General features: G+C 42.1%; 1 protein-coding gene across 2 annotated transcripts in view; it reads right to left on the bottom strand.

Annotated features, from left to right (window-relative positions):
* Nucleotides 1-20,062, bottom strand: part of ZNF804A (zinc finger protein 804A) — a 241,392-nt gene that overhangs the window by 65,977 nt on the left and 155,353 nt on the right. The window lies entirely within an intron of this gene.

Genomic DNA, 20,062 nt, shown 5'->3' with positions numbered 1-20,062 from the left:
CTAACTTGTGGTTATCATTCTTCTAACATACTTTCCCTTCCCTTTTAAGAATATTAATTGATTAATTAGCTATGACAGACAGGCATCAAGTAAGGATGAGAGAAAGACACACACATTCCAAAGAAATAATAATAATAAAGAGTTTGTTTCACAATACCTCAGGTACTTTGCCTAAGAATGATCCACCAAATTTGCTTCAGATTTTGTCCTAAGTAATCTCAACCAGGTGATAATGTGCAGACTTCCCTAAAAAGGTTGCTAGTCTTACCAAAACTATTTTGAAGCAGCCTTGCTGCTACCAAAACAGAGTTCTGCAAAGTCTGGATTACTGCAAACATACTCTTTGTGGGTCTGCCCTTGGGCCTGATCCAAAAGCTTCAGTTAGTGCAGAACACAGCAGCTGCAGTGCTGATGGGGCAAGTGGCTGACAGCATGTGACAGCTGTTCAACAACATCTGCATTTCTGTTGGGTCAGGTTGAAGGTTCTTGTATTAATATGCAAAGTTCTGATCAACTTGGGTTCAGGATACCTTGAGGTTTACCTGAGGCCTTATAACCCCACCTCAATTGCTGAGATGATCCATAGGAGTGCTGTTAAGTTTCCCCACTTGTTTCAGGAGCCTAACTTGCGTCTACTAGAAGTCGGGCATTTAGTGTTGCCAGTCTCATGTTCTGGAGGAGAGATTTGGCAGGCATCCTTGCTGCTAATTTCCCAACATCTCTTGAAGACTTTTTAAAAAATGCTACCAGGCCTGTTCAGTTGTTGAAACTATTTTGAGATGAGCCAGTCATTTCTGTGATTGCTTTATATTGTTTTCATTGTATTTAATGATTTGTTGTACTTGTAAAATTAGTTGTATAATGCCTTGGTATTTTGTAGGAGGGTGGTCTATAAATAGGTTTATTAAAACTATATATATATATATGTGGACGTGGACCTATATGCCTCCCAGGAAAGTGTGAGGGACAATAGCATTTGTTATTGCTGTTAAAACACTGGCAGTTAGGTAGGTCTCAACTATGTTTATCAGTTTACATTCCCTTTCTACAGAACTATTGTTGCCTGCTATTGGTGAAAGCCAGAGAACACACTGGAATCTCTATTACAACAACAGGCACCTTACACCAAGACAAAAAGTCTGCAGAAGATTCAGCCAGGAAATGTAAGAAACACAAGATCGGCCGCTTTGAACAAACTCTATTCCCCCTCCCTTTTAAAAATAAAGTGCTTGAGAGCTATTCCGTGTCCTTGAGAAGCTAGAAGGCAGTGGAGCAGCAGCTACAGTCAGCAAAATGAACCTAATACCCCATTCAGGGAACATTGTCTCTGCAAGGTAGCGGGTGACTCATTTCTCCCTTAAGGTTTCCAGAAATGCTTGCGAGGGGCACTCTCCCCCCCCCCCCGCCGTTGCCATTAAATAGTTTACAAGTTTTAAAAAAGTAGACTTTGGTAATGTCTACACAGGAACTGGGAAACTACAGTTGTGAGGAGAGACACGGCTAAGGGAGCTGGGCATGTTTAGCCTGGAGAAGAGGAGGTTAAGGGGTGATATGATAGCCATGTTCAAATATATAAAAGGATGTCACATAGAGGAGGGAGAAAGGTTGTTTTCTGCTGCTCCAGAGAAGCGGACACGGAGCAATGGATCCAAACTACAAGAAAGAAGATTACACCTAAACATTAGGAAGAACTTCCTGACAGTAAGAGCTGTTCGACAGTGGAATTTGCTGCCAAGGAGTGTGGTGGAGTCTCCTTCTTTGGAGGTCTTTAAGCAGAGGCTTGACAACCATATGTCAGGAGTGCTCTGATGGTGTTTCCTGCTTGGCAGGGGGTTGGACTCGATGGCCCTTGTGGTCTCTTCCAACTCTATGATTCTATGATTCTATGACTTTGGTTAATATAGGAAACCTTCTCTGATTTAATCCCAGGGCCCCATCTCTCTAGATTTCTTAGTGAGGAGATCCCAAAGGACGTCAGACTAGGAAAATAATCTAATCCAGTTTACTGAAGAATTCATAGAGTTCCTTCAAAAGAGATGACACCCACCCCCACAATATGCAATTCGGAGCCCAACCTTTTTGCTGCCTCAGTTATTATTGCCTACAACATGTATGCATAACCCTGCAGTCAAGTTCATGGTGCCGAGGCATAAACTGTTGGGAGAAATATGACTAGAGATGCTTCAGTGGAGAAACTTACACCAGTGGCTCATAACACCACTTTTTTTTTGGAGTAATACCATAAAATTATATCTCAATGGAAAGATGATTTAATGAAAAAATGTAATGCAACAAAGTTTGTTCAATTATCAGTATTCTATCAAAAGGTATAGCCAAATAACCAGGAAAAGGAAGCACCACTTGCTTAGGTTGATATGCAGTAACTTTCCTTCATTTGAATGTAGCCAATGAGCATGAGTGTTTCGAGAGCCAATCAGGTGCTATGAGCCATCAGACCTTGGAAATACACTTTGCGTGGACAGGCGGAGTCCCCAGATCCCGAGCGGTCCCCCCCCCCGTCATGTGGAATAACGACTCAAGACAACGTGCTATGGGATTAAAATTGGCCACAACTTTATTAAATTTCAAATGTGGGTAGACCTTGGCTCAGGCATTGGGCGTTCTCCCTCCCCAGTCCCCAGCCGGGGACCTAGGGAGCATCAGGGTTATCCAGTGTGTGTGTGTGGGGGGGATGGGCCGGCTCTGGAGAACATATGTTCAAGCAGAGATAGCCGCCCCCGTTACGCTGCTGCCGCAGGGGAGAGCAATGACGACCTTTCAGCGTACGGTCAAAGCCTCCCTTCAGAAACCCCTTTAACGGGGAACCCTGGTATCGCCGCCGCAAAGAGGAAGATGGACTAAAGGATTCCGCCCAAGGCCTGATACCGCCAAAGTTGTGACGTTTTGCTACGGGAAAGGCAAAACCTGCCAATGCAGGGAAATTCCTTTCCGGCCCTTTAACAGCGACCTTAACGTAGCAGCGCCCGCATACCTGTGAAGAAAAGTTAACCTGCAAAAGATGACATTAACTGAGGGTGGGTAGGGTGGGAGAAGCTCTGGAGCCAAGTGAGGATTCCCAGGTAAGATCCTCCCTCTATTGTGTGGGCAGGTAATCCCTCCCCTACCTGGCCTGGTCTCCTTGGCAATGCTTCCCCCAGGTGGGATTGGACAACTGACTGAGGTAGGCAGAGACCTCCAGGTATCCCACCTGAGGGAAGGCAAAGCCAAGCCTATGCTGATGGAGCCGCTCCAGATCTAGGGCTGCACGCGTCCACGCAAAGGGCGCCCCCCCGTTTTAAGCGGGGAGCGGTCATTCCCCAAAAGGTTTCCACAGTTTTGGCCACTAGTGTAACTGTACTTCCCACCTCCCTCTCTCTCCCCCCCCCCCCGGGCCTAGGGTCATTTTGTTTGCTATCTTCAGTACCTTTTCCAGTACTATGCCACTCCTTTTCAGATGGGGTCAACAGAAGTCTCTACATAGTATCCTAACTGTAGGCCACTATAAGCCCTAAGTCATGGGTAGGCAAATTAAGGCCCAGGGGCTGGATCTGGCCCAATCACCTTCTAAATCTGGCCCACGGACAGTCTGGGAATCAGCGTGTTTTTACATGAGTAGAATGTGTGCTTTTATTTAAAATGCATCTCTGGGTTATTTGTGGGGCATAGGAATTCGTTCTTTTTTTTCCATAAAAAAACACCATTCTAAACGCTATTCCACAATTTACTATTATATAAAGTATCTGTTGCAAAATTAATATACGCAAACACATGCTTAAAAGCAACTGTCTATAAAAGTGATGTTTGTAAAGAGAGCCATGGTTGGGATTCTTTAAATTCTATCTTCTCGCATGGCAAGCAAATTGCCATCTCCCTCTAATCTTTATCTCCCATTTGCACAGAATATCATGCCCTAACAGTTAATTTTCTTCATTGATACAACACAACTATGTTGCATCAATGATCTCATTTAACTGTTAGGGGCTGAGATTCTGTGTGAATGGGAGATAAAGATGAGGCTGAACTGCATGTTATCTGGTGAACAATTACGGTATGTCATGCAAAAGATCCTATTTGGGGGTGGGGTATGAGATGAAATATTTACTGAAGCATTACTAAAAATCTTATCATTTGCTTCTATAGGTTGTAGTGTAAATACACTACTAGAGAGTAAGGTCCATTGAGCTCTCTGGGACTTACTTGCAAGTAGGAATATTCTGTTGACATATTTGAAGTGAACCAGCCTGATTTGTACTTCTCAGACTAATATGTGGATTGGAACACAGGTGTCCTTCAGTTTTTCCACTTTTCTGAATTTAGTAATATATTTCTTGACTCAGAAATATACCAAAATACATACAATAATCCATGTTTCAATGTGTATTTAAAATGTGAAAATGCGTATAAAATGTGTATCCTGGGGTAAACGTGTAGGAAAAATGCATATTTTGTGTGGGGGGGGAATGCTTAATAAGATGTCTGTGTCTCTGTGTATTTGGGTGGAAGTGTCCTATGAGCAAAGACATATGAAATGGATGCAAACTGGAGATATGCTGAGCCTAGAAAATTGCACTGCAGTATATGTTGGAGTTAAATCCTAATTTCCAACTTTTGGTGAATATCAGCATTTAGTCAGCTGAATTTGGGGAAGGTCCAAAAGCATAGCTACAACAGCAAATATGGGCAGCCACCTTGACAGAATCCCCTGGTGTTTGTTCTCTGAAATGGATAAATATATGTCTGTTTTCAGATATTCACAATGTTTAGCTGGAAATTTCAGCAACCAAAGACGAATTATCTACATTCTATAGCATCCTGGAAAGGAAAAATACTGCCCAAAGTTTTGTTACTGATGAAGTTCAGTGGGAGTGGCATTTCACCAAATGGTCAGGGCTTTAATATTGTTAAACCAAGAAAGCCGCGATATCATGAACTTTGGATAAATAAATAAATCTCAGAGTACTTAATACTAGGGCTTAAACAATACATTTTACACCCTCTCAGGTGCTCCATATAAAGGAGATGCCAGGTATGTGTTTCCCAATGAAAGGTAGCCATTACAAGGGGAGAAAAAGGGTAATTGCTTTTATACTGCATCCCAATTTGACACACTGCACAGTTTAGAAAAGGGAAGCAGAAAAAAAGAGGACAGTGCAATCAGTTGGCACCACAGGGGGGAAATTAATAGAGAGGGTGTTTAATTACCTGACTTGGAATTTGGCAAGAGTGTGAGGGTTGACACTCCTGCTCTTAAGAAAAGTGTTATGGGAGTTTAATTATCACAAGCCATCAGGGGCTTGGTTTTATGTCTTCAGAAATGGCAGGGGCCGCAGCACAGTGACACATTGCTTCAATACTCGCTCGCAGGGGGAGGGCAGTAACGAAGAGCCGCCCCTTCCCAAGGGTGAGTGCTTTTTGCAGTGTAAAGAGTTAAAAGGACATCTCTTTCTGCTGTGAATTTCCCCCTAAGCCTGCTCAGCTGGCAAAATCAAAGCACACTTAGTGGCGTGGTACCCAGCGAGAACTACCAGGCAAGTCTGTTTTCATTAGTGAGGGGCAAAGGCATGAACTGAAGTCCTTGAAACTTTCCCCCCTCTTGTTGTATGCAAAACAAACAACAGGGACAGAACCCGTTGTGGTATGGTGGTGAGAATGCCCGACCATGAAGCTGGCTGGCTGGGTGATGCTGGGCCCATCAGAACTCTGAAACCAACCTGGCTCACAGGATGGTGAGAGGGCAAAATGAGTTGGGGAAGGCAGTGCATGCTATCTGGAGCTCCTTGAAGGAAAGGGAGGCTTTAAATAAATAAATCGCCCATTCCCACTTTACAAATGAAATGTACAAATCCGACTGGGAAAAACTCATCTGCACAGCCCACTAAAGCCCCTGCTCCACAAATAAATATATGGAGAGGCTTTATTGAGAACTAATTTGACTCACCTTTTTCTTTTTATATGTGATCATTGTATGCGGCTTTGGGTTCTCAGTTCTCTCCTGGTTTTCCCCTCCCCTCTGTATACTCATTTTGATTTCTGGTTTTTGTTTTTATTGGTTACATTCTTTAGTCTTACTGCATTTGTATGTGCTTATGTCAGTAACCATACTGTATGAAGAATGACCATCATCATAATAAAGTTGTTTTTATTATTATTATTATTATTATTATTATTATTATTATTATTATTTAAAAAATGAAACAAAACCTGGGAAGGAGGGCCAATTGAAATGAGCCAGAAAAAAGTATCATTATAAACAAACCCTCATATTTCCTCCAGCTACTTCGAAGTTTTCATCTTTTGGCCAAGGGCTGGACTAGACATAACACTAAACTAGAGGTAGCCAATGTAGCATCCTTCAGATGATGTTGGACTACAACTCATCCCATGCTCTTTAGGACTGATGGGGGTTAAAGTCCTACAATATCTGGAGAACACTATGTTGGCTACCCTAGTGCTAAACACACCTTTAGCAATAATAGCAAGAAATAGAGGGAGTTTTCATGGAACCATAGCATGTTGGGAGTATAATCCTTGTGAAAATCCTGCCTTCCCAGCATGCTGCTATTATCTCTGGAAGTAAAGCTCTGCATTGCACTAATGTGGTACAAATCAGAGGGTGGAGTCTTTCACCAGAACAGAGGTAGGAAAACTTTTCAAACCACATTCCCTTATGGAACCTGTAGTGAAATGGGAATGCGCCATCCCATGCCCTCCTGTCGTCCAGCCCCTCACTTCCACTGGCACCAGAGCATCCCCCTCTCACAAACTCAGCAAGAACCAGGGTGTTCTGCAAGGCATTGCCGCTCGTCTTTCCTACCCCAGGGGCGGGAAAGATAAGCAGCAACACTGCACTCCAGAACGCCTCTTTGTTGCCAGCGAGAGAAGGGTGTTCCGGTGGCGGCAGAAGTGGTGGGGCAGGCTGGGCACCTCCTCTTGCACTTCCATCCTCATGGGTGGGCTGCCTCTGGATCTTTGTACACATGCTAGATTTCAGCCATGCAGTAGTAGCCAGAGGGTTCTACAGACACTCATTCAGCTCTCTGTCCATAGAGGCAAGAGGCTTTGTCATAGTGCAAGGACACATCCCAGCCAGACAAAAATACCTGGGGACAGGGTAGAATAGGACTAGAGAATTGTATGGCCTGGGGAGACCAGGGGCCTGTGAGTTCCAAGAGCCAAATAGAAATGCTCCAGAGGTTCTCCATCCTAGTCTGACGTTCTCCACCTTGCACTACAATGCTGCCCCCAAATACATGGACATTTGATAAGATTTGACTGACTGAAGATGGGTTGGGTTCTGCCTTTAAGCTACGTGTAAAGCAGTCCTGAGTCATATTTGCTCACAGAAGAGGAATGGCAACACCCAGAACAGAGGTATGACACTCCGAAGTGGCCAACTCTTAAAAGCTGACAAGGGCTGTCAAGGTGTCAGAATGAGAGAAAAGCCTGCACAATTAAGCTAACTCATAATGCATTCTCTTGAGCGGAAAAATGTGACAAATTTGTTTGGGGGCAATTGTGTTTAATAAATAGATGTGTCACTTGCTGCATAGTTACTTTCTAAAGCACCCCATTAAAGCATACTAAAGGCCAAAACCTCTCATACCCCCTGTCACATTAAGCAACATGCAGCCATTACTTCATATTTCAGGCAATTTTATTGTCTGTGATAGCACTTAGAATGGGGGAATGAAATGGGTTTCTCAGCAGTGCACTGCACAGTTTTCATTGCAGACATCATCAGAGCCGCCTGCTCACAAAGACAACCATTATTTTATATTTCTACTGTTTCTCCTACAAAACACACGCACACAATACAAAATTGATCCAAATTGCTGACTTCAAAATCTGTTCACTTTGTAACAGTAGGAGCAGCAGTTTTCTTCCCACTCGAAATGGTCCAGACCTTTTCTCCCTTACCATGTCATCTTTGCCTTAAACTCCTTCCATCGTTTGTATGTGTTCAGTAAATTATTAACACAAAGCACATGTGAGTTTAGTCATTCTGAGGACATAATGCCATATAACAGACACGAGCCTTGTGCTACACTGTAGCAAATGTACTTATATGATCTCGATATCTGATTTGAAAATACAGGCAACTTTAAGTGAGTTTACTAATAAAGTTTGTTCTTGCATCCTAAATGAAGAGGTTCATCTTACTCTACTGCTCAGGTAAGATTGTAGGCTAACAAAAAATACTAATCTGTGACTTTCAAAGGCAATTCCCCCCTTTTTTGTTTTGTTTTTAAGAATGTGCAAAATCTCTTTGAGAAATGTTGCTAGACTTATTACTATTTAATAAATTTCTATACCACCCTTCATCCGAGGATCACATGACGGTTGAAATTCTTCAGACTTCCCCTTAGATCTTAAGTTGTTTGGCCCAGGCAGGATCTGTCAGGCTTACGACTCCAATTTTGCCTTACACGGAATTCAGTGGCACTCAAGAGATGTCCAAATAAATCACAGGCAACTTCTGCTAGTCTTATCAGAACTCATTCAGCCTCCCTCAAAACTCCATGGATAGATTTTGGGAACACAAATTAGACTCTAAATTGGCCCACACTTTCACTTCAAGTGAAAGTCTAATCACATTCCTGTGGCACATCAAATTCCAGCTGTGATTTGCAAGGAAGCTTGTTGAATCATGGAGGCAAAATTGGAAGAGAAAAAAAAAACCATAAGCAAGATAATCAAGAGAATGGTATGACCCACAAATGGAAAGCTTCTTCTCTGAGTTTGCAAGTTCTGAGCTAGCCCCAGAGCCTATCTGCAGCTCTCTCTACCCCTTTGTATGAATGGAAGAAGAAGAAGAAACAACTGGGACGTCAACAACCAGTGATCATAAACACTTCCACGTCTCTACAATATTGTACCTTATAATGGATTTTAACTACATACTGCTTTAGGAATGAGACTTGGCTAAAACACAGTATAAAAAAAGGGTTGTATCTAAGTCATATTCAGAGTAGACCCACTGAAATCAGTGGGTGGAATCTAAAGTTGTATGAGTGAGCTTCCAGTTCTACAATGGCACTTCGCCTTCCTCTTCTCTCTCCTGAAGCCCACACCCACAAATCGGTTTGAGAGGGTCACAGAACCCTCTGGAGCAGTTTTAGAGGGTGCACAGGATGTTGAAGGAGGTAAGTCCCATTGCACTAGTAGAAATCCATTTCATTTACTCACAGGCAGCACTGGCCACAACCACCAAAATCCATTGACTTAAATTAGTCTACGCTGAGTAAGACTTGGCGGGGGGATGGAGCTCATCATCTGGCCCTTTGTTGTTATGATATTTGTCACATGTTCTAGACCTGACTACCCTCTCCCTGGAAAAGTGAGCTTCAGGATTAACCCTGGCTTAAAACATGCCGATGTATGGAAAACTTATGTCAACCGTGAAAATAGTCTGCTGCATAGAGTGGTGAAAAAAGAGAAAACATTGCTATTCTCGCTATTGCTCTGTGATGCTGTTTTATTGTTTTAATGAAATGATTGTTGTTTTAAATTGCTGCTTTTGATTTTAGCTGCTCCATTCGAGTTAAAGAGAGGGGTAGACATGCTTGCAAATCAACCCATCAATCAATAGCTGTTGCTTCTGATTCTTCAGCAAATTTTACTATCGTATTTCCATCTCTAAAACTGCAAGGGGCAGTACTTCTGTTTTTGAAATGAAAATCCTAACAAGGGCCTTCAGCTGATGAGAAAAGCACCAAGGGAGATTTACGCATTCTCACAAAGTGTATAGTGCAGGCTTCCTCAACCTTGGCCCTCCAGATGTTTTGAGACTACAATTCTCATCATCCATGACCACTGGTCCTGCTAGCTAGGGATCATGGGAGTTGTAGGCCAAAAACATCTGGAGGGCTGAGGTTGAGGAAGCCTGGTATAGTGTCTGCTCTTATTTGTGTTCCCTGAACCACAATTGTAAGTGCTTCACTAATTCACTTAATCTGGTGTGGACAGATTCACCTAATCCATTGTCCCTTTGTGCATTTGGAGTTTGCATATCCATTGAAGTGAATGAGGGAAAGCATTGTACGGAGCGGAGTGCTTGCATACATAGAAAGCTCCTGTGTCTGCGCTGAATCACTTGATTGGGCTGCAAGTATGTTGATTGTAATTCATAGGCAACACCAAGCATTAGTCAAGAAGAAGGACTAATAGCTAATCGCTTTTAAAATAGGAGCTGGAAATTCTGTTCAGGCTAATTTCCTTCATTCCACTGCTTCTCATGTCAATACATCCTGTGGGATTGCAGTGGTCGACAGTGCTGGCTTATATTTGCAATACCAACATTTCAGAAGAGCCGTTTGCCAGCATACGCTCAGAGATGACTCAGGCTGGCCGTTGCACAGCCGCTGGGCATTTTAATGTAGCAGCATTAATCATTAATGACCTGGAATTAATATTATTATTTATTATTCATTATTTGTAATGCAGAGGTGCCTAGGAGGCCCGGTCAGATCTAATTGAGGCTGAGGGAACAAAGGGATGGTGTAACACAGAGGCAGAAGAAAGGCAAGGATAATAGAGGCAGGAAGCTATGTCAGCTTCTATTATTCATGTGCAAAGAGGTTGCAGGACTCCGTACAGGATTTCTCACAGGCCGAAGTGTAAGTAGAAAGTTCAAGCTTCTACATTCCAAAGGAATCAAAATTCAGAGCCCACTGCTGCAACCCCCAAGCTGTATTTTTCTCGATAAGGAGTTTGAAGATTCTTGGTAATGGCTGTGGTCCTCAAGCAGCCTTGTGAATTTCAATCAGAACTCAGCAGGCACAGAACGTATGCTTAGTGCTCTGGCCCAGCCCTTGGGATTGTGTCATCCTAATATAATAGTGTCTAAAACATAATCAGATTATTCAGCATGAGGGACAAAGGCAAAAGACACGAGGCAAATGTATGTGGGATGCATTATTAATAATGCAACTGCAAACCTGCAAAAGGCATCACCTGGTCTATGCCTTCTAGGGATGTAAGAAGGCAGTTATCTCCATTCCAGCGTGTATTCATCACAATCAGAGCTGTTTCTGTTGTGCTGCACTTTGGCTTCAACATAAATCTAGATGATTTGTCTCCTTGTCAGCTCTCACTGAATTCAGTGCAATTCATTACAGTGGTACCTCTGGTTACAGACGCTTCAGGTTACAGACTCCGCTAACCCAGAAATAGTACCTCAGGTTAAGAACTTTGCTTCAGGATGAGAACAGAAATCGTGCTCTGGCGGCACAGCGGCAGCGGGAGGCCCCATTAGCTAAAGTGGTACCTCAGGTTAAGAAGAGTTTCAGGTTAAGAACGGACCTCCAGAATGAATTAAGTTCTTAACCCGAGGTACCACTGTATGTCATTAATTACATTATTTCAATGCGAAGAAAACATCAGAAAAATGAAGCAAGGGAATGCCATTATTTACATATCTTTTGTGGATGAAAAACAGCAGCTACAAAGAACACTAATTATATCTGTTTACCTGATTTCCGTTCCTGACCTCAAACCAACATGCAAGCTGCAGGAATTTCTGCTCCCATGTCCACTTAGAGCAGAATTCCCTGCCACCCCTAATGCCTGCCTCCCCTAGCAGTGTGGGTACCACTTCTAAGCAGAAACCTTACATCCTACTGTCATCCTTGTTGGGCAACATGGATCAAATTAGGTACAGCCTATCCTCTGCTTCACCTAAAGAAGACCCTGTATAAAAGTTGAGAAGCTAATGGCAACCACGCTCCTCAAGCCTCTGAGGAACACATGGCTTGCCATTGCCCAAGAGAGGTCCTTTCTCCATGCCCTCACACTGGCCAGTCTTGGCGCATCAGTTGGATGAATGCTCCCTTCACCACTATACTGTTTCAGGATGTTCACCTTGAGACGGACCAGGAAGATCGATGAGACCCAATGTCAAGTTCCACTCATTTAAGAAGGTACCTAAGTGTTTGGGCCTGCCACTGTATCTCAACCTAAACTATCTCACAATATTTTTATGAGGGTGTGGGGAATGCAGACTGAGGGATCTGCCTTATCGTTGTGCTCCTCAGAAGGAGGATGGGTGGCTGGGAAAGAAATAATAAATGAATGTAGGTTTCATAATACTCAAAGAGTATGCAGCTACTCTGTAAAATAATACCCAAATAGCAATGCTTAAAACATAGGTCCAGGATAGAATGGCTGAAAGAAAAAGGAGAGAATCCAATGCAGCACTAAGAAGAATGTTCTGTCAGCAGAAGTTTCTGCTTGTGCAACAGAATGTCCCCCTTCCTCTACCCATGTCATCCCAAATCTGTCATAGAGGTTGTCCCCAACCCTCTGGAGTAGATTTGGAGAGTGTGTGGAGTACACATGGGGGAAGGAGAGAAGGGAAGTCCCATTCTGCAAGCAGAAATCCATACACTGACAGGACTCATCATTAGATGATCACCCACAGTCGTGAACCATTGTGCTGTGAGATCCCCAAATTCCCATGAGAGACTTGAATGATTAATCAGGAACACAGAACAACCTGAATGCCTCTGAGCCAACATATCTTTATTGGTGCATTTCAGGACCAAGCATCTAATCTTGGGCTGTGTGTCTGGTGAAGAACTTGCTCCTGGGCTCACATCACATATTCTCGATGGAAAAATATCTGTAACTAAATATATCTGTGTGTTTCTTCTTATAAGAATAAAACCATTCATTCAACAGAGCACCTGGATTTAGATATTCTGCAATAAAACACTGTTGCTGAAAAAGGCAGTGATGCACAACAGAGCCCCCAAGAGGGCATCCTTTTACTCCAGTCACTTGCAACGTAATGGATGCCCCTTATTTCCACTTGTTCCACTTCCAGGGAATATAATGGATGTCTCTTATTTGAGATACCACACCTCTAAGAGTCCCTTGCTTTTTGAAATATTGATCCACCTGCTCTAATTCAGGGTCACAATTGATAACTGTCTCTTTGCAAAAGCACAGGCTTCTTGCAGTACGTTGGAGCTGAAATTTCAGAGGTGAAACAAAATCAATGCATTACCTCCCTGCACTTCTGCAGCAATTCCAGCTGCCAGATCAAAGTTGCATTGGGCCAAAGTATTCAGTTTTGGTACTGGGTGGTGGTGGTGGTGAGTGGAACAAAAATACCACTGGTGATTGGATTAATCTTGGTGGAAAAACACTGAAGAACTTTTGGATTGGAGTGAGTGGGCTGACATTAAAAGATGAGGTGGCTGAGGTTTCTTCTATTTTCTTTCTTTCTTTCTTTCTTTCTTTCTTTCTTTCTTTCTAATTAGGGAAAAGCCCCCCACCAAACTTTGCTGCTTCAGCTACCTAGGGTAGTCGAATGACATTTTGTTTGAAATTTGTGACCCATTAACCAACGAAGTGGCATTACATCATGATGTAGCATTCTTCCTTATGTATTAGGAAAGCATATGGGGAGTTGACTCATCTAATCCAAACTTCTTGGACCAATGTGCAGATAGGACCATTCTTTGATTTCGCCTGCCTGCTGGAAGTTGCTGTCATCAATTGCTTTCTTTTCTTTTTCAGTGTATGATGTCATACGGTGTCACTGAATAACATCAAAGGCTTTCCCATGAGCTCCAAATCCTGTCTCTCAAGAGCTATAATTCAGTTCAATCTCATTTACTCCTGTGCAGCTGATTTGTTTTAAAAAATTCCTCCTCCAGTCCACTGTCTCAACAATTACTGTGTCTTCACCACCATTATCATGGATTTCCTTTCAGACTTAGTGTTCTAGTCACATTTTCTGGATTTCAGCAGAGTTGTAAGTTAAGTGGAATTTCTCTTTCTTCACCTTCTTCAAGGTCTAGCGCTGTCCTGTTGCTTTGGCAATCTTACCTTACTCAAGGGAATGCAAATGTCAGCAGTTTTAAGACGGTGTGGGAGGGAAAGCTAAAGAAGCCTCTTGACGCAGCTCTATTCCTCCCCCTCGTGATTGGCACAATTTATGTAGGTAATAAACAGGCAGAAAATGACAGCAGGTTGCATGATTATAATTTCAGCAATTAATGCTGACAATGCTGTGTTGAAATAAAATCACGGAACAAACAGTACTGCATTTAAAATGGACAGTACAAGTAGTAGGACTTGAGGATATTTATTGTCTAGGTTTTCAGACCATTGTAAGAAGAGTCCTGCTAGATCAAGCCAAAGACCCATCTAGTCCAGCATCTTGTTTTAACACAAACAAGGGGAAGCCCACAAGCTGCACCTGGGTACAACAAGACCCTCCCACCTTGCGATTCACGGCCACTGGCTTTCAGACAGTGGAGGTCAAACATAACCACTGTAGCTAGTAGTTGTTGATAGTCTTAATCTCCAAGTATTTGTCAATTTCTCTTTTTAAGCCAACCCCCACAACTTGCAGGAGGGCATTCCTTGGTTTGTGCCCTATGTCAAGAAGCACTTTCCTTTGCTTGCCCTGATACTAACTTTTGGCTCCATTGGATAGCTCTGGATTCTGAGAAAGGGAGAAAGTCTACCCACTTTCTCCAAGCATGCACAATCTTATGTACTTTTATTTTGTCCCCTTTGAGCTTTTAAATTTAGAAACATGGTGAACAAACACCATAACCTTTCCACGTAGGAGACTAACTCCATCCCTTTAATCATTTGGGTTGCCCTTTTCTGAACCTTTTCCAGATCTACAATATTCCTTTTTTTAGATGAGTTAACCAGTACTTCACACAGTATTCCAAAAGTGGAGCACCATCTTAGATTTGTATAATAGCATTGTAAAATAGCCATGGGAGGATAGGAATCAACTTTAAAAGGGGAGTTAGATATTTTATAAGCAAGGTATTTTTATTGTTTGTAATCTGATGTTTTACCTGTGAGAGACAGAAAATTATCTCATACCCCCCCCCAAATGTTACTTAATTATGCTTCTGTTGGGGCTTCAGAAAATGTCATGAGTAGCAACTGCTTTGGGGGAATGGGGTGGACTGTGTTATAAGGCTTAAACAAAACTTGAGGAGACTTAGTGGATGGATTTTGCCAAGCTGTCTTAGTTAGATAGCATGTTGGCTGGCTAGAATGTTGCCTACCCATCAGAAATGGTGCCAGTTGCCTACATATTGTATTATCGATTGAGCATTGGAATTGCACAACATCCTTCTAAAATTAATTTATAATGCAGAGGCAAATGATAACAACAAGCTTTTTGCAAAGATCCTGTTCATTTCTATCCAAGGAAAACCAGAAGAACCTGTTTTCCGTGGAGTCACAGTGAGCAGAGAAAGATGAGGAGGGAAACCACTGTCTGGTATTGTTCCTCATTCTGATTAGGGAGAAGCTTTTCCACTGATGTGGTCTTGTGCAACAAGAGAAACTGAGCTAAGTTTCAAGAGATGACAGCAAACTTTTTGTCAAGGAGTTCCCAAATGCCATCACATCAGCTGCCTGACTGGGCACGAGGACAAAAGAGACATAAAAGAAGAGATATCTTGATTTGCTAACAGATTTAACAATAATACTCCGTACTTCCCTAGGTGTTTGGAATGCTCCACATTGATGAGCTCTGGTGTTAGCCAGCAATTTTCTGACAAAGATGGGGCAGCCTTTACCAACTGACTGTTGCAACTAATTGTTTGAAATAATGAGATGCCATTTAGGAAAAGCAATCAATAGCAGAATGATGCCAATTAACTTCTAAGAACTAAGGTCATGATAACAGGGGGAAAGCTGGTACCAGAGATGTCCAGAAGACTCTTAGTTCCAAAACTCCCCCCAAAGGTATAGAGGTGATGAATCCATTCTTCCATTGAAGTCCAGAATTTATTTTTTAGTTTTATTTATTTGAAAGATTTAGATGCCACATCCTAAAGACATGTTCTTAGGGCAGTCCCAAACAGATTAAAAATGTATGTAGTTATTTAAGAAAACATACAAAAACATCACCCATATTTTTTTTAAAAAAACAAATTATATAGAAGGAAGAGATTAAAAGGCCTAGGGAAATAAGATATTTTTTACCGGCCACCAAATCCAAATAGCATTTCGATAAAGATTCCTCAACCCCCACCCAAAGTTTTATTGATTGGTGGTGAAGAGTCATCCCACAACAGTTCACTAAACGTGTCTGATAAGGACAGTGGTGGATGTACTAGGAAAGGAAGGGAGGAAGGGAGGAAGGAAGGAAGGACAATGAGCCAACTATCCCTTTGAGGTTTGGTAATCTAAAAAAAGCTACACTTCCAAAACTGTCACAGTGGCAGATTCCCGTGACACAAAATTTATGTAAAAACTGATATAAGAAAGAACTACTTTTACCAAGGGACAGAATACCCAACAGTTCAAATGACGTAAGTAGAATAAAAAAACCTGCTTGCCCACATTTTTGAAAAGTATAATATCAGCAGAAGTGAGGAAACCACAACAATAATGTTATTGCTAAGAAAAGCCTCCATGAACAAGCCAGGCCTCCACAATTTGTGCCCCACCAGCCATATTTAGCATCCAGAAATTTCCACACAGAAGCATTTTGCTTGCCAATTTCAACACTGCTTCTACCCTCAGCACCCATTTTGAGCCAAAATACAACATTCTGGTGCTCTTCCTCTAGGTTGCAAGTACTTCGCCATTGAGGTGGGTGTGTCCAGTCAAATTTAGCTTCTCAAGCCACTCTTGCTCCTCTGATTTTTTAAAATTGAAATCTTTATTTATGACTGCATCACACGCCCAGCTTGAAATAATGGGCTTCTAGCATGCAAAGATGCTCTGCTGCTTGAAGAAAGATGATTGCGGTCAAAATTACAAGGAAGTTCTTTGCTTTGCATGCGCTGTTGTCTCTCAAGATGGTTTTATAACACACCAGTTTATAGGCCGAGGTAGTCCATGTGGTGCTATCCAGATGCTGTTGAACTAGAACTCCCATCATCCCTGGCTATTAGCCATGCTTAGATAGTAGTTGTAGTCTGTGATATCTGGAGGGCAGCACACCGGCTATCTAAGTTAAATGTTATAACCTATGTCTTCCTTATTCACAATTTTTTTAAACTTATAATGCAACCTCTGGGACATTCCAGTGCTGTATTATAAGAAATATCCCACTATGACCTCCGTAAGAGCTGGAAGAAACATTTTCTCCCTCTGCTCACAGTCGGGTTTTATTTAATCCAAGCCCCTTAGTTTCTTGCTATTTATTCCATTTTGTCAAATATTTATACAGGATGCTAGCAGGTAAAATAAGGTATAGTCATTTTTCCTCCCTTAAATATCCTGTTTATCTGTCTCCAGCAAGATGTTCAGTTCTCCACACTTCTATGTGAATCATAAACCACTTAAGGGCTGAGAGATAAATTTGTGTGCTAACAGATTCATGTTTACTTCTGCTTCAAATTAAAAAATGGAAAGGGAAGGGGAGAACACAGCAAAAAAAAAGTGTTAGGTCAAAAGACATTTTCACTGGAATACAAAAACAGTACTGGAGGAAATTAAATAGGATGAAAATGCCCCCCTTTATTGACCCATTCACATGCAGTAAAAATGGGGGGGGGGGAGACATTTTGGTGAACTGGGGGTGTATGAGCAAAAGTTACCATATTTTACAGGGAGAGCACTTGCTGTTTGAAAGCACAGCTTCTTGTTCTTCTTATAAAGTAAAGACCTCCAAATTGTGGACCTGATCCTTCAGACACATGTAGCCCTCTAGCCTGCATGGCCACTGTTTGGGGATGATGGGATTTGTAATCCAGGAACAATGGAAGTGTCACGGGTACTCCACTCCTGCTTTAGGGAAAATGCAGTCCCATCCAAAAGAGGTTTAACTGTTCACTATTCACCACCCTCAGTTTTGAATTGAAGTGTCATGAGTTTGAACTCTCAGCTCAGATCTTGTGATCCCATTAGAGGACAATGTGCCAAACATTATTATGAGCTAGACTTAAAAAAAAACCAACCCAAAACATTTAAGTATGTGCACTCAGAATTCCCAGGTAAGTGTCCTTAGAATTGCATCCTGTAGCATTTGGAAGAAACCAATTTTAGTGTACAGTGGTACCTCGGGTTAAGTACTTAATTCGTTCCGGAGGTCCGTTCTTAACCTGAAACTGTTCTTAACCTGAAGCACCACTTTAGCTAATGGGGCCTCCTGCTGCTGCTGCGCCGCCAGAGCATGATTTCTATTCTTATCCTGAAGCAAAGTTCTTAACCTGAAGCACTATTTCTGGGTTAGCAGAGTCTGTAACCTGAAGCGTATGTAACCTGAAGCGTATGTAACCCGAGGTACCACTGTATTGCTATGTGCCACCCCAATCTCTGAAGGATGTGAGATTCCAAGGGTACCGGGCATGCATGAAACAGGGTTCATGTTTACTTTTGGAACAATGAGGCACAGCGGGGACTGTGGTGTTTTTATGATATATGGTTTATTAATGCATATTTACAGCCTGAATCTAGATTGAGAGAGTTCAGAGCATTCAGATTCCAATAGGGTCTCTTGCTTCTCTCATAGGCACAGCAAGCTTGGGTCTCAGAACAGAGAAATCAGCCATGCTCTCTGTCTCTTTAGGTTATCACAGTCAGCTATCACATGGTCCCCTGACCCCCATTTCTTCTTCCTTGTTGCCGCTAACAGACTGAAAAGGATCCCCCCTCCCCAACCTACATCACCCAAACTGAAATCATAAACCCCTAAAACCACTTAGAAGAAGGGGCTCCATCCCTCCCATTGCTGTCTGGCACTGGGTGTCCTGCTGACTCATCTTTTGATTACTCATCACCAGTCTTTGTCCCCCTAATAACCTACACTCAGCAATCACTAGACTGGCCTGGTTTGTTAACATAAACTTAATTCAGGGGTTTTGTCATTGCACAAGTTAAAAGCTTGCATACAAATAAAACACAAACATCTAAAAAAAAAATACCTTAACTATTTTATATGTCTTATATTCTCCAATCTTGGGGTCAACATGACAACAGCTGTCTATACAAGGCAAGCATGTACATTCAGGCCATCCGCAATTACTGTGGATGTAATTGATAAGAAATCAAATCAGGAGAGCACCGAGGATGTAATCACTCATATGGAGCCTTGCAAGCTTTAATCAGCAGATTAATCCATTAACGCTTTAGTTGATTAATTGGTTAGGAGTCCAATATTAATCAGTGAAGGCAAATTTTAATTGATGGGGCTGAGAGTGAAAGAAACCCTTGCTAATCTTCTGAAGCTATTTTGGTTCTGGTGCATCAGAAACAGGGAATAAAATATTAAAGAAGGAACCATTAGTAGTCATGCTTGTTTATTAAATTGTGAGTTTTCACACATCCTTCAGAATCTCAAAGACGCCAGTGCTGGAAAGTTTTATAATAGAGAAATAAATTTTAATTACGGAAATTAATTTTATGATTTCCATCCCAACTTTTAGCAACATTTTAAAGTGCCTAATAATATAGGGGGGGAAACAGTGCAGTTGTGTACATGTTTACTCAAAGGTAGGTCTGGCTGATTTCCAAGGGGCTGACCCCCAGGTAGGCAAATATAAGATAGTAGCCAAACACAATAAAATATAATAAAACAGCAGAACACCAACAAGTGATTAGATAACGTCAAAAGGTGTTGTCCCACACTTTCCAATGAATTCCACTGTCACTTTCCTTATCTCAAAAAGTCAGATCTTTTGCAAGAAGCAGGCTTGTTGATCAAGACTCTATGGTCACATCCACACAATACATATAAAACACTATTAAACCACTTTAAACAGTCGTGACTCCCCCCCCCATGCAAATCTGGAGACCTGCAGTTTGTTAAGGGGTCAAGAGACCCCTATTCCCCTCACATGGCTACAATTCCCAGAGTTCCTTGCAAAGCGGAATTGAAGGGGTCTCTGTTTACCACTCTCAGCACCTTTAACAAATGACACTTCCCAGGATTCCTTGTGGGAAGCCATGACTGTTGAAGGTGGTGCCACAGTGCTTTAAATATATGGTGCAAATGCGTCCTATAATTCTGCAGCCTGAATTTGTGATTCGAGGACCCGATCCCCGCTTGGGGAATAAAGACACGTGGACACAGAATGTAAGGTTAATGGGTAAGGTAAAGGCCACAACTTTATTGACTACAGCATGT

This window comes from Podarcis filfolensis, assembly GCF_964270895.1.
Source record: "Podarcis filfolensis genome assembly, chromosome: 1".
Taxonomy (NCBI): domain Eukaryota; kingdom Metazoa; phylum Chordata; class Lepidosauria; order Squamata; family Lacertidae; genus Podarcis; species Podarcis filfolensis.
The sequence above is the reverse complement of the archived record's forward strand: the minus strand, read 5'-3'. Positions and strand labels throughout refer to the sequence as shown.